The 11,884-nt window shown below is 35.8% G+C and overlaps 1 long non-coding RNA gene across 1 annotated transcript in view; it reads right to left on the bottom strand.

Moving 5' to 3' along the window:
* Positions 1 to 11,884, bottom strand: part of LOC133662659 (uncharacterized) — a 229,791-nt gene that overhangs the window by 164,709 nt on the left and 53,198 nt on the right. The window contains exon 3 of the long non-coding RNA XR_009828133.1: positions 9,037 to 9,139. This is a non-coding gene — a long non-coding RNA (uncharacterized LOC133662659). The remainder of the gene's footprint in view (positions 1 to 9,036; positions 9,140 to 11,884) is intronic.

The following is an 11,884-nucleotide window of genomic DNA, read 5'->3' as shown; positions in this document are numbered from 1 at the left end:
ATACAGTAGGCCTGTGATAGCCTACTGTATACATAAATAAAATCTGCAAGCACATTACTTTAAGAGTAAAATAAATAAATTAATACATAAATAATATATATATATATATATATATATACACATAGTATAGTATAGGCCAGTGGTCCCCAACCACCGGTTCCGGTCCGTGGACCGATTGGTACCGGGCCGCGGCCACACAAGAAATAAAAAATAAAAATAAAAAATTAAAATATATATTTTTTTAAATTAATCAACATAAAAAACACTATACAATATATATCAATATAAATCAATACAGTCTGCAGGGATACAGTCCGTAAGCACATAAAAATAAATAAATACAAATATATATATATATATATATATATATATATATATATATATATATATATATATATATATATATATATATATATATATATATATATATATATATATATATATATAGCTATACACACATAGTATAGTATAGGCCAGTGGTCCCCAACCACCGGTTCCGGTCCGTGGACTGATTGGTACCGGGCCCCGGCCACACAAGGAATAAAAAATAAAAAATAAAAAAAATAAAAAATAAAATATTTTTTTTTAAATTAATCAACATAAAAAACACAATATATACATTATATATCAATATAAATCAATACAGTCTGCAGGGATACAGTCCGTAAGCACATAAAAATAAATAAATACATATATATATATATATATATATACACACACACATAGTATACTATAGGCCAGTGGTCCCCAACCACCGGTTCCGGTCCGTGGACCGATTGGTACCGGGCCGCGGCCACACAAGAAATAAAAAAATAAAAAAGAATTAAAAAAAAAAATATATATATATTTTTAAATTAATCAACATAAAAAACACAATATATACATTATATATCAATATAAATCAATACAGTCTGCAGGGATACAGTCCGTAAGCACACATGATTGTATTTTTTTATGACAAAAAAAAAAAAAATACAAATACCATACCCTCCCCCAGAATGCAAACAGTGTGCAAAAAATTTATTTTTAATTAATAATAATAATAATAAAGAAAATGCATTGAATGAGAACGTGTGTCCAAACTTTTAGCCAGTACTGTATACAGTATATATATATTTATATGTGTATATATATTTACGTATATGTATATATATACACATCTCTCTCTCTCTCCATATATATATATATATATATATATATATATATATATATATATATATATATATATATATATATATATATATGTATATATATATATATATATGTATATATATATATATATATATATATATATATATATATATATATATATATATATATATATATATATATATATATATATATACAGGTATATGTATGCACAATTACTCTACTTGCAGTCGGCTTTCGGCCCTCGGCCAAATGTTTTTAGCCCAATGCGGCCCCCACACTAGTGGTACTCCTTCAATTGTTTGACTCAATTGGCTCATTTTTGGCCAGGGATTTACTTCACATCCGTGCATGCTGTCTACAAAAAGTAAGACATGTTCTAAAAATACATGAGTTTGTTTACCAAACATGCATTTTTGACCTTGATGTTTAATAATAATAAGCCCACTCCCCCTGCGTGTCCCACCCAAGTGTATTAATTAAGACAAATAATCCCATTCCTGGTTCCAGTGAGCTCCTCCTGTATGTGGAAGTTCCATGAAAGCCGTTTGTGTGCAGTCCAGGGGTTTATTCTCTTTCCCAGCGTATTCGGAAATGTAATTGGGGATAACGAGCTGTAATCTATTTTAAGCCTGAGCGCACTTGTTCAAAATAAAAAATAAAAAATGCTCAGTACGTTCCTGTCCCCTGACAGGTGCTGCGCAGGTGTGCAACAAAGGATTATATCATGCAGGGGACGGTGCTGTGATTAAAAGTGACTTCAGAGCAGAGAGTAATCCAAAAACATACAGAGCTTTTCTTACTCGCTCACTGATACACGCCTGGCATATTTCCCGGCACCTCTCCTACAGAGTGCAAGAGAACGACCTCGATGTTGACAACAAGGACACCAGCAATGGATTACTCGTCAATTTGACTGCGTAACGGAATCACAAAGTTGGGAGATGAATTACCCCGCAAAGCGGGCGAGACAAGTGGGGTGTGTGTTCATTTAAAGCCCATTTATGTATTTAACGGCTTACGACGGGGCGCACGTGACGGCGTGCCAGCGGGCCCGCTTAATTCAGATGTATCACGCGCAAAAACGTGCTGACTGACGGCCGAGCATCGCGCTTGGAAACAATTATTCATGATGATAAATGCTTTGGTTTGAGCTCAAATTGACTCACGGCATCAGTCATTTCCTTGACTTCAAGGATCTTGTTTCTACCTGTTCTGATCATTTCTATTGTGCAAGGTGGTGGCTGTCATTAATTACTTGCGAGGGGAGTCCTACAATATGAACATGGATGGACTCACTTTTGGATTACTTTGTGTAGAATTAAATTGTGTTACAAGACCCCCCAGCAAACAGCCAAAATTATGCCTATTTTCCTGCTTATTAAATGATTGGAAAATTGTTGTTATTTAACAAAAAATACGTGAATAGGTTGTAGGTTGCAGGCAAGATAATGATTTAATTCCAAGGCGCAAGGCAAAATACAAAACTTAGGCACAATAGAATGAACCTCGAGGGTAAATCAAGGCTTACTTCGTCAGTATAGTGAGACAAATTAGCAGCGATGGGCAAGCTACTTGGAAAATGTAGTAAGATAATCTACAAGTTACTCTCGATTAAATGTAGCTAAGCTACAGGGGAAGCTATCCCTGGAGAATTGTAGTTAGCTACACTGAAAAAGTAGCTACCGTTTTTTTCGGAGTATAAGTCGCTCCGGAGTATAAATCGCACCGGCCGAAAATGCATAATAAAGAAGGAAAAAAAACATATATAAGTCGCATTTTTGGGGGAAATGTATTTGATAAAAGCCAACACCAAGAATAGACATTTGAAAGGCAATTTAAAATAAATAAAGAATAGTGAACAACAGGCTGAATAAGTGTACGTTATATGAGGCATAAATAACAAACTGAGAAGGTGCCTGGTATGTTAACGTAACATATTATGGTAAGAGTCATTCAAATAACTATAACATATAGAACATGCTATACGTTTACCAAACAATCTGTCACTCCTAATCGCTAAATCCCATGAGATCTTATACGTCTAGTCTCTTACGTGAATGAGATAAATAATATTATTTGATCATTTACGGTAATGTGTTAATAATTTCACACATAAGTCGCTCCTGAGTATAAGTCGCACCCCCGGCCAAACTGTGAAAAAAACTGCGACTTATAGTCCAAAAAATACGGTACATTTAACCATATCTATATCTATGGTCCCACATGTATAATATCAATGTTAATGTAACTGAGAGTGTACAAATGGACCCAATAAGGCTCCATTACTATTAACTAACTGTCAATTTTAGTTTGCCTTTTCTTTGGCCCACCCCTATAATGTTATTTATTTTCCCTGACTACAGTAAAAAAAAACAGCATCTATGTATATCTTGACAAAAAACAACAATGACTTGTGTGTTGTTTGGAACAGTTGGAAATGGTTATGTGCAGTGTAAAACTTTTCATGAACTCAACTCACTCTAATGCAGTGGTTCTCAAACTTTTTTTGTCATCCCCCACTATGTACAAGGGGGAGTTTTCAAGCCCCACCTGCCCCCATCGCCCCAACAGAACGCTAATGCCAAGCTTAACATTTTCAAATGTATTGAACATCAAGTAACATCAAGTTGTATACATTCAAACTCAATAACATAAAATAACATCAAGTTCAATAATCAATAAAATAACTGTGCAGCTGTGGTATAACTTGCATCAAGTTCAGTAATAAATAAAATAACTTGCATCAAGTTCAATAATAAATAAAACAAAAGTGTTATAACTTGCATCAAGTTCAATAATAAATCAAATAAAAGTGTTATAACTTGCATCAAGTTCAATAATAAATCAAATAAAAGTGTTATAACTTGCATCTAGTTCAATAATAAATCAAAAAAAGTGTCATAACTTGCATCTAGTTCAATAATAAATCAAATAAAAGTGTTATAACTTGCATCAAGTTCAATAATAAATCAAATAAAAGTGTTATAACTTGCATCAAGTTCAATAATAAATCAAATAAAAGTGTTATAACTTGCATCAAGTTCAATAATAAATCAAATAACTTGCATCAAGTTCAATAATACATTAAATAAAAGTGCCACTTTGCAATCTTTGCAAAAAAAAAAAAGGAGGAGCTATGCATTTGGCAAGACAGGGCAAGTGAACATGAGTTTTACAGTACTCCAGCATTAGTGGCTGCAATGAGCCTGTTTTGCACTGCCCAGCTTTTCAAATGGGGGTTGCAGGCTTGACACTGCCACTCTTAAGTCATGCTCAATGTTCAGCTGAGACCTGTACTTCGTTTTGAGTGAAGCAACAGCTGAAAAGCCTATCTCACACAGATAAGATGTGGCAAAGGGGAGAAGAATGGACACAGCTCTCTGCCCGATGAGTAGATGATTAGCGCGGATGGGTAGCAACCCATCCGCGTGAAAGTTTGTTCCGCTTAGCCCCGCCCCCATTAGTTACTGTTGCTATGTCTGTCAAACTTTGGCTCCTACCTAGAAATTTAAAGCCTACAGGAAAAATAAGTAATTTACATTTATTTATATAGCGGATTTCACAGACAGAATCACAAAGTGATTTACAGTGTGTATAGAAAATGAAAGCATAGTAAAAAAAAAATAAAATCTAAGAATATAATTTTTAAAAAAAAAAGTAAAGTGATATTTCCTCCCGTTCCTCGCGCCCCACCTGTCATGTCTCTATTCCCCACACTTTGAGAAACGCTGCTCTAATGTGTGTGCCTAAATTTGAGCTGGACGTCTTAGATGAAGAGAGCAGTTAAGATTTTGGTTGACAGAGTAAACAACAAAAAAACCAAGGTTTTGGACGTTGTTTTCTCTAAACGCATACATTTGTCTAAATATGGCCAACAACACGCATTATTGGGGATTTCAGTCTTCATCACTAAAGGAAAAATCTAAACATGCGGGAGAGAATTCCTCTGACCTTTTCAAGTATGTTTTTTTTTTGGAGTGGTCAGCTTGAAGCGTCCCTCTGTCTCTGACTCCCTCGTCGTCATGTGACATGAGTGAGTGTCTGTTATAATTTTGCTTACTAGTTTCCAAGACCTGCCTTGTCTTGCCTCTGATTGGCCAGTCTGTATTGTTTCGCCCTAACCTTAGCCAATTGTGACTCATCATACGAACACCAACAAATCATCATGGATTTTCTCTGGATGTATGGATGTTCTTATTCATCCAGGTTATGTTAGGCCAGCAGAGAAGGCCTTGCTGGCCCTGACGGCACACCACTGCTGGGAACTCCACCCACGGATAATCGTTGATATCGACTAAATATCGCTAAAATTTGTTCCATTTTGTCCACTAGCGACGCTGAGATCATTATTCATGCGTTCGTTACGTCTCGTCTCGATTACTGTAACGTATTATTTTCGGGTCTCCCTATGTCTAGCATTAAAAGATTACAGATGGTACAAAATGCGGCTGCTAGACTTTTGACAAAAACAAGAAAGTTTGATCATATTACGCCTATACTGGCTCACCTGCACTGGCTTCCTGTGCACTTAAGATGCGACTTTAAGGTTTTACTACTTACGTATAAAATACTACACGGTCAAGCTCCTGCCTATCTTGACGATTGTATTGTACCATATGTCCCGACAAGAAATCTGCGTTCAAAGAACTCCGGCTTATTAGTGATTCCCAGAGCCCAAAAAAAGTCTGCGGGCGAAAGAGTGTTTTCTATTCGGGCTCCAATACTATGGAATGCCCTCCCGGTAACAGTTAGAGATGCTACCTCAGTAGAAGCATTTAAGTCCCATCTTAAAACTCATTTGTATAATCTAGCCCAGGGGTCACCAACGCGGTGTCCGCGGGCACCAGGTAGCCCGTAAGGACCAGATGAGTCGCCCGCTGGCCTGTTCTAAAAATAGCTCAAATAGCAGCACTTACCAGTGAGCTGCCTCTATTTTTAAATTTTATTTATTTACTAGCAAGCTGGTCTCGCTTTGCTCGACATTTTTAATTCTAAGAGAGACAAAACTCAAATAGAACTTGAAAATCCAAGAAAATATTTTAAAGACTTGGTCTTCACTTGTTTAAATAAATTCATTATTTTTTTACTTTGTTTCTTATAACTTTCAGAAAGACAATTTTAGAGAAAAAAATACAACCTTAAAAATGATTTTAGGATTTTTAAACACATATACCTTTTTACCTTTTATATTCCTTCCTCTTCTTTCCTGACAATTTAAATCCATGTTCAAGTAAATTTATTTTTTATTGTAAAGAATAATAAATACATTTTAATTTAATTCTTCATTTTAGCTTCTGTTTTTTCGACGAAGAATATTTGTGAAATATTTCTTCAAACTTATTATGATTAAAATTCAAAAAAAATTATTCTGGAAAATCTAGAAAATCTGTAGAATCAAATTTAAATCTTATTTCAAAGTCTTTTGAATTTCTTTAAAAAAAAATTTGTTCTGGAAAATCTACAAGAAATAATGATTTGTCTTTGTTAGAAATATAGCTTGGTCCAATTTGTTATATATTCTAACAAAGTGCAGATTGGATTTTAACCTATTTAAAACATGTCATCAAAATTCTAAAATTAATCTTAATCAGGAAAAATTACTAATGATGTTCCATAAATTATTTTTTTAATTTTTTCAAAAAGATTCGAATTAGCTAGTTTTTCTCTTCTTTTTTTCGGTTGAATTTTGAATTTTAAAGAGTCGAAATTGAAGATAAACTATGTTTCAAAATATAATTGTCATTTTTTTGTGTTTTCTCCTCTTTTAAACCATTCAATTAAGTGTAAATATCATTAATTATTAATAATAACATAGAGTTAAAGGTAAATTCAGCAAATTGGCTATTTCTGGCAATTTATTTAAGTATGTATCAAACTGGTAGCCCTTCGCATTAATCACTACCCAAGAAGTAGCTCATTGTTTCAAAAAGGTTGGTGTCCCCTGCTCTATGCTCTAGCCTTTAAATAGACCCCCTTTTTAGACCAGTTGATCTGCCGTTTCTTTTCTTTTCTCCTCTGCCCCCCTCTTCCTTGTGGAGGGGGGGGACACAGGTCCGGTGGCCATGGATGAAGTGCTGGCTGTCCAGAGTCGGGACCCAGGGTGAACCGCTTGCCTGTGCATCTGTTGGGGACATCTCTGTAATGCTGACCCGTCTCCGCTCGGGATGGTCTCCTGCTGGCCCCACTATGGACTGGACTCTCACTATTATGTTAGATCCACTATGGACTGTACTCTCACTATTGTGTTAGATCCACTATGGACTGGACTCTCACTATTGTGTTAGATCCACTATGGACTGTACTCTCACTATTATGTTAGATCCACTATGGACTGTACTCTCACTATTATGTTAGATCCACTATGGACTGGACTCTCACTATTGTGTTAGATCCACTATGGACTGGACTCTCACTATTATGTTAGATCCACTATGGACTGGACTCTCACTAATATGTTCGATCCACTATGGACTGGACTCTCACTATTGTGTTAGATCCACTATGGACTGGACTCTCACTATTATGTTAGATCCACTATGGACTGGACTCTCACTATTATGTTAGTTCCACTATGGACTGTACTCTCACTATTATGTTAGATCCACTATGGACTGGACTCTCACTATTATGTTACATCCACTATGGACTGGACTCTCACTATTATGTTAGATCCACTATGGACTGGACTCTCACTATTGTGTTAGTTCCACTATGGACTGTACTCTCACTATTGTGTTAGATCCACTATTGACTGGACTCTCACTATTGTGTTAGATCCACTATGGACTGGACTCTCACTATTGTGTTAGATAATAAATAAATAAATGGGTTATACTTGTATAGCGCTTTTCTACCTTCCACTATGGACTGGACTCTCACTATTGTGTTAGATCCACTATGGACTGTACTCTCACTATTGTGTTAGATCCACTATGGACTGTACTCTCACTATTGTGTTGGATCCACTATGGACTGTACTCTCACTATTATGTTAGATCCACTATGGACTGGACTCTCACTATTGTGTTAGATCCACTATGGACTGGACTCTCACTATTATGTTAGATCCACTATGGACTGGACTTTCACAATATTATGTCAGACCCACTAGGGGGGTGGGGGGTTACCCAAATATGCGGTCCTCTCCAAGGTTTCTCATAGTCATTCACATCGACGTCCCACTTGGGTGAGTTTTCCTTGCCCTTATGTGGGCTCTGTACCGCGGATGTCGTTGTGGCTTGTGCAGCCCTTTGAGACACTTGTGATTTAGGGCTATATAAATAAATATTGATTGATTGATTGATTGATCGACGGATAATCCTTGATATCGCTCGTCAAATCTTTTATTTTTGATGTGGTATAGGGATGTATTCCATTGCACTAGGTTTGCTGCACAGTAGCCATGTTGGTTTGGTGGCCATCACTCTGTACAACCTACACGCCGGCATTTTCTGTATTCTCATTTATTGATGTTAGAAATGTTGTGGTTACGCCTTGGCGACGTTGCACTTGCTTCGGCCCAAATCGATTCCCTCCGCCTACTTGGGAAAGCGAGATTGCCGCCGACTTTGACGGGTGCCCTCGGCGTTATCATCATCATTGTCGTCAACAAACGTGGCCGCCGCCGCCGATTTAATCGCAACCTGTCAACGTGTCCCGGCCGCTGGAAGCTTTGTGTTCCAGGGTGATCGGCGCACGTGTGGCGGCGCAAAAGCCAGCCGAGTCCAGATCAATACGTCAACAGCGATGACAGGTCCGTCCCTCATGAAAGATCTGCGAGCGGCTGTCAATACCAGATGTTGTTCTTATTTCTGGGATTCCACGCATGGTTCGGCGCGCACACTTTCCACATGGCTTCTTATCGCTTTGATATGCTCCGCTCACCTCTTGATTCCGCAGCCTCGCGCTCCACCGGCGCCCGTCACTTCGTTCCCGTTGGTTTGCGTCTCGTTATCTGATATCCTCTTCACGCCCCATCTTCTGGAACCTTCATCAAGGGAGGGAGAAGGGGGGGGGGAAAAGGCACAAACAAAAACAACATTATTAAACGCAGAAAATTTCCCCCGCATTCGCTCGAGCGTTTCTCGGCTCCACGCATCGCATCCATTTAGAGGCGGCAAATTGATTCAATTTGGCGTGTTTGCATCACTTAATTCAAGCGGCTGTCGGTGAGCTGTAAAACATGCATTGTCAGGGAGCTGCTTTTTGTCTCCATTTTTTTTTCGCTCTGATGGCAGAGATGGCATCCAGTGAAATCTCATTTATTAATCTAATTTAGCAGAGGCAGGCAGCAGGGGGCCAAACACAGCCACAAACTTGGATTAGGTTGTCAGGCAACTGCAGATATGCAAATAGTCAGAGTTGTTTTATAGCGACAAAATGTAATAATCATCCGTATAAACTTTAATTAAAGGAGGATGACATTGGTGCGCAATATTGGGGTTGAAGCCGCTCAGCCATTTGAAGTTAGCATTGAGAGCAGCGGAGTGCGTATTTTTTCCACTAAAGGCCACACACTAAAGAAATAAAGCATGCGGAGGCCATTTTGACATTTTTCATTTTCGATATAAACATATGAAGATTTTTTTAACCTGTAAAGCAGGGGTGTCCAAATTTTTTGACTTGAGGGCCGCATTAGGCTGAAAGCCGACTGCATGTAAAGTAACATACATACATATACTGTATATATATATATATATATATATATATATATATATATATATATATATATATATATATATATATATATATATATATATATATATATATATATAAGTATATAAGTATATACACTACCGTTCAAAAGTTTGGGGTCACATTGAAATGTCCTTATTTTTTAAGGAAAAGCACTGTACTTTTCAATGAAGATAACTTTAAACTAGTCTTAACTTTAAAGAAATACACTCTATACATTGCTAATGTGGTAAATGACTATTCTAGCTGCAAATGTCTGGTTTTTGGTGCAATATCTACATAGGTGTATAGAGGCCCATTTCCAGCAACTATAACTCCAGTGTTCTAATGGTACAATGTGTTTGCTCATTGGCTCAGAAGGCTAATTGATGATTAGAAAACCCTTGTGCAATCATGTTCACACATCTGAAAACAGTTTAGCTCGTTACAGAAGCTACAAAATGGACCTTCCTTTGAGCAGATTGAGTTTCTGGAGCATCACATTTGTGGGGTCAATTAAACGCTCAAAATGGTCAGAAAAAGAGAATTTTCATCTGAAACTCGACAGTCTATTCTTGTTCTTAGAAATGAAGGCTATTCCACAAAATTGTTTGGGTGACCCCAAACTTTTGAACGGTAGTGTATATATATATATATATATATATATATATATATACATATACATACACATTGACATACTACAGTATATATATATACATACATACATAGAAATATATATACATATATGTATATATATGCATATATACACACATATATACATATATATATATACATAGACATATAGACATACACATTGACATACATATATATACATACATACATACATACACACACATATATATGCATACATACATATATATATACATATATATATATATATATATATATATATATATATATATATATATATATATATATATATATATATACATACAGTATATATATATATATATATATATATATATATATATATATATATATATATATATATATATATATATATATATATATATATATATATATATATATATATATACATATACAATATATACATACTTTGTAGTTTACTAGCTACAGCCGTGTTAGCTAGTTCGTATGACAAGCGATTTTTAAATTAAAGAACACATTTAAAATGCGGCTAGTGTAAATATTGAAAGTAGATTTGCTGGCAAATCATTCATGAAATGTATTAAATTGTAGCAAAGTCAGTTGGCCGCTAGTCTGACATCGTCGTTATAGCTTGTATGGCAGGCAATTGTAAAAAAAAAACTAAAAACATTTCAAACATGGGATACCTGGCAATACACAAGTATCCTTACTATGAAAATCAATAATGCTTATAATTACTTACGTTTATGTGCTTTACGCCCAGCTTCCTTCTCATAACACCTGGTTGTTTCAAGGGCTATACACTTCTGGCACTTAACCCTTAGCCTAATGGAGAGTTGAGACAGTGCTTGCTCGGCGTGAATGTGCAAAACCGAGGGCAAAAGGCTTAATGATTGAGATTAGGGATGGGTTACCGTTCACATTTAAACCGATACCTGGTACCTGGGAATCGATACAGGTACTCAACAGTACCGATTTCCGGTACTTTATTGTGTTAATAAATATATTTTTTTATAATAACATTTAATTTTCCATTGCAGTATTTAAAAATGAGCCGTTTATAATAACTGCTGTCCATATCCTGTTTTATTATCACATTTCTGAGTATTCATTTGCAGGTATGATATTATTTCATTAAATCCAAGACGTTAGATGGCAGAAGTGTATAGTCTTTTTTTAGAGATGTCCGATATTATCGGACGATATATGCGTTAAAATGTAATATCGGAAATTATCTGTATCGTTTTTTTTTATTATCGGTATCGTTTTTTGTTTGTTTGTTGTTTTTTTTTAATTAAATCAACACAAAAAACACAAGATACACTTACAATTAGTGCACCAACCCAAAAAACCTCCCTCCCCCATTTACACTCATTCACACAAAAGGGTTGTTTCTCTCTGTTATTAATATTCTGGTTCCTACATTATA

The sequence above is a fragment of the Entelurus aequoreus genome, linkage group LG12 (genome assembly GCF_033978785.1).
Source record: "Entelurus aequoreus isolate RoL-2023_Sb linkage group LG12, RoL_Eaeq_v1.1, whole genome shotgun sequence".
Classification (NCBI taxonomy): domain Eukaryota; kingdom Metazoa; phylum Chordata; class Actinopteri; order Syngnathiformes; family Syngnathidae; genus Entelurus; species Entelurus aequoreus.
This window is presented reverse-complemented; position numbering and strand designations above follow the sequence as displayed.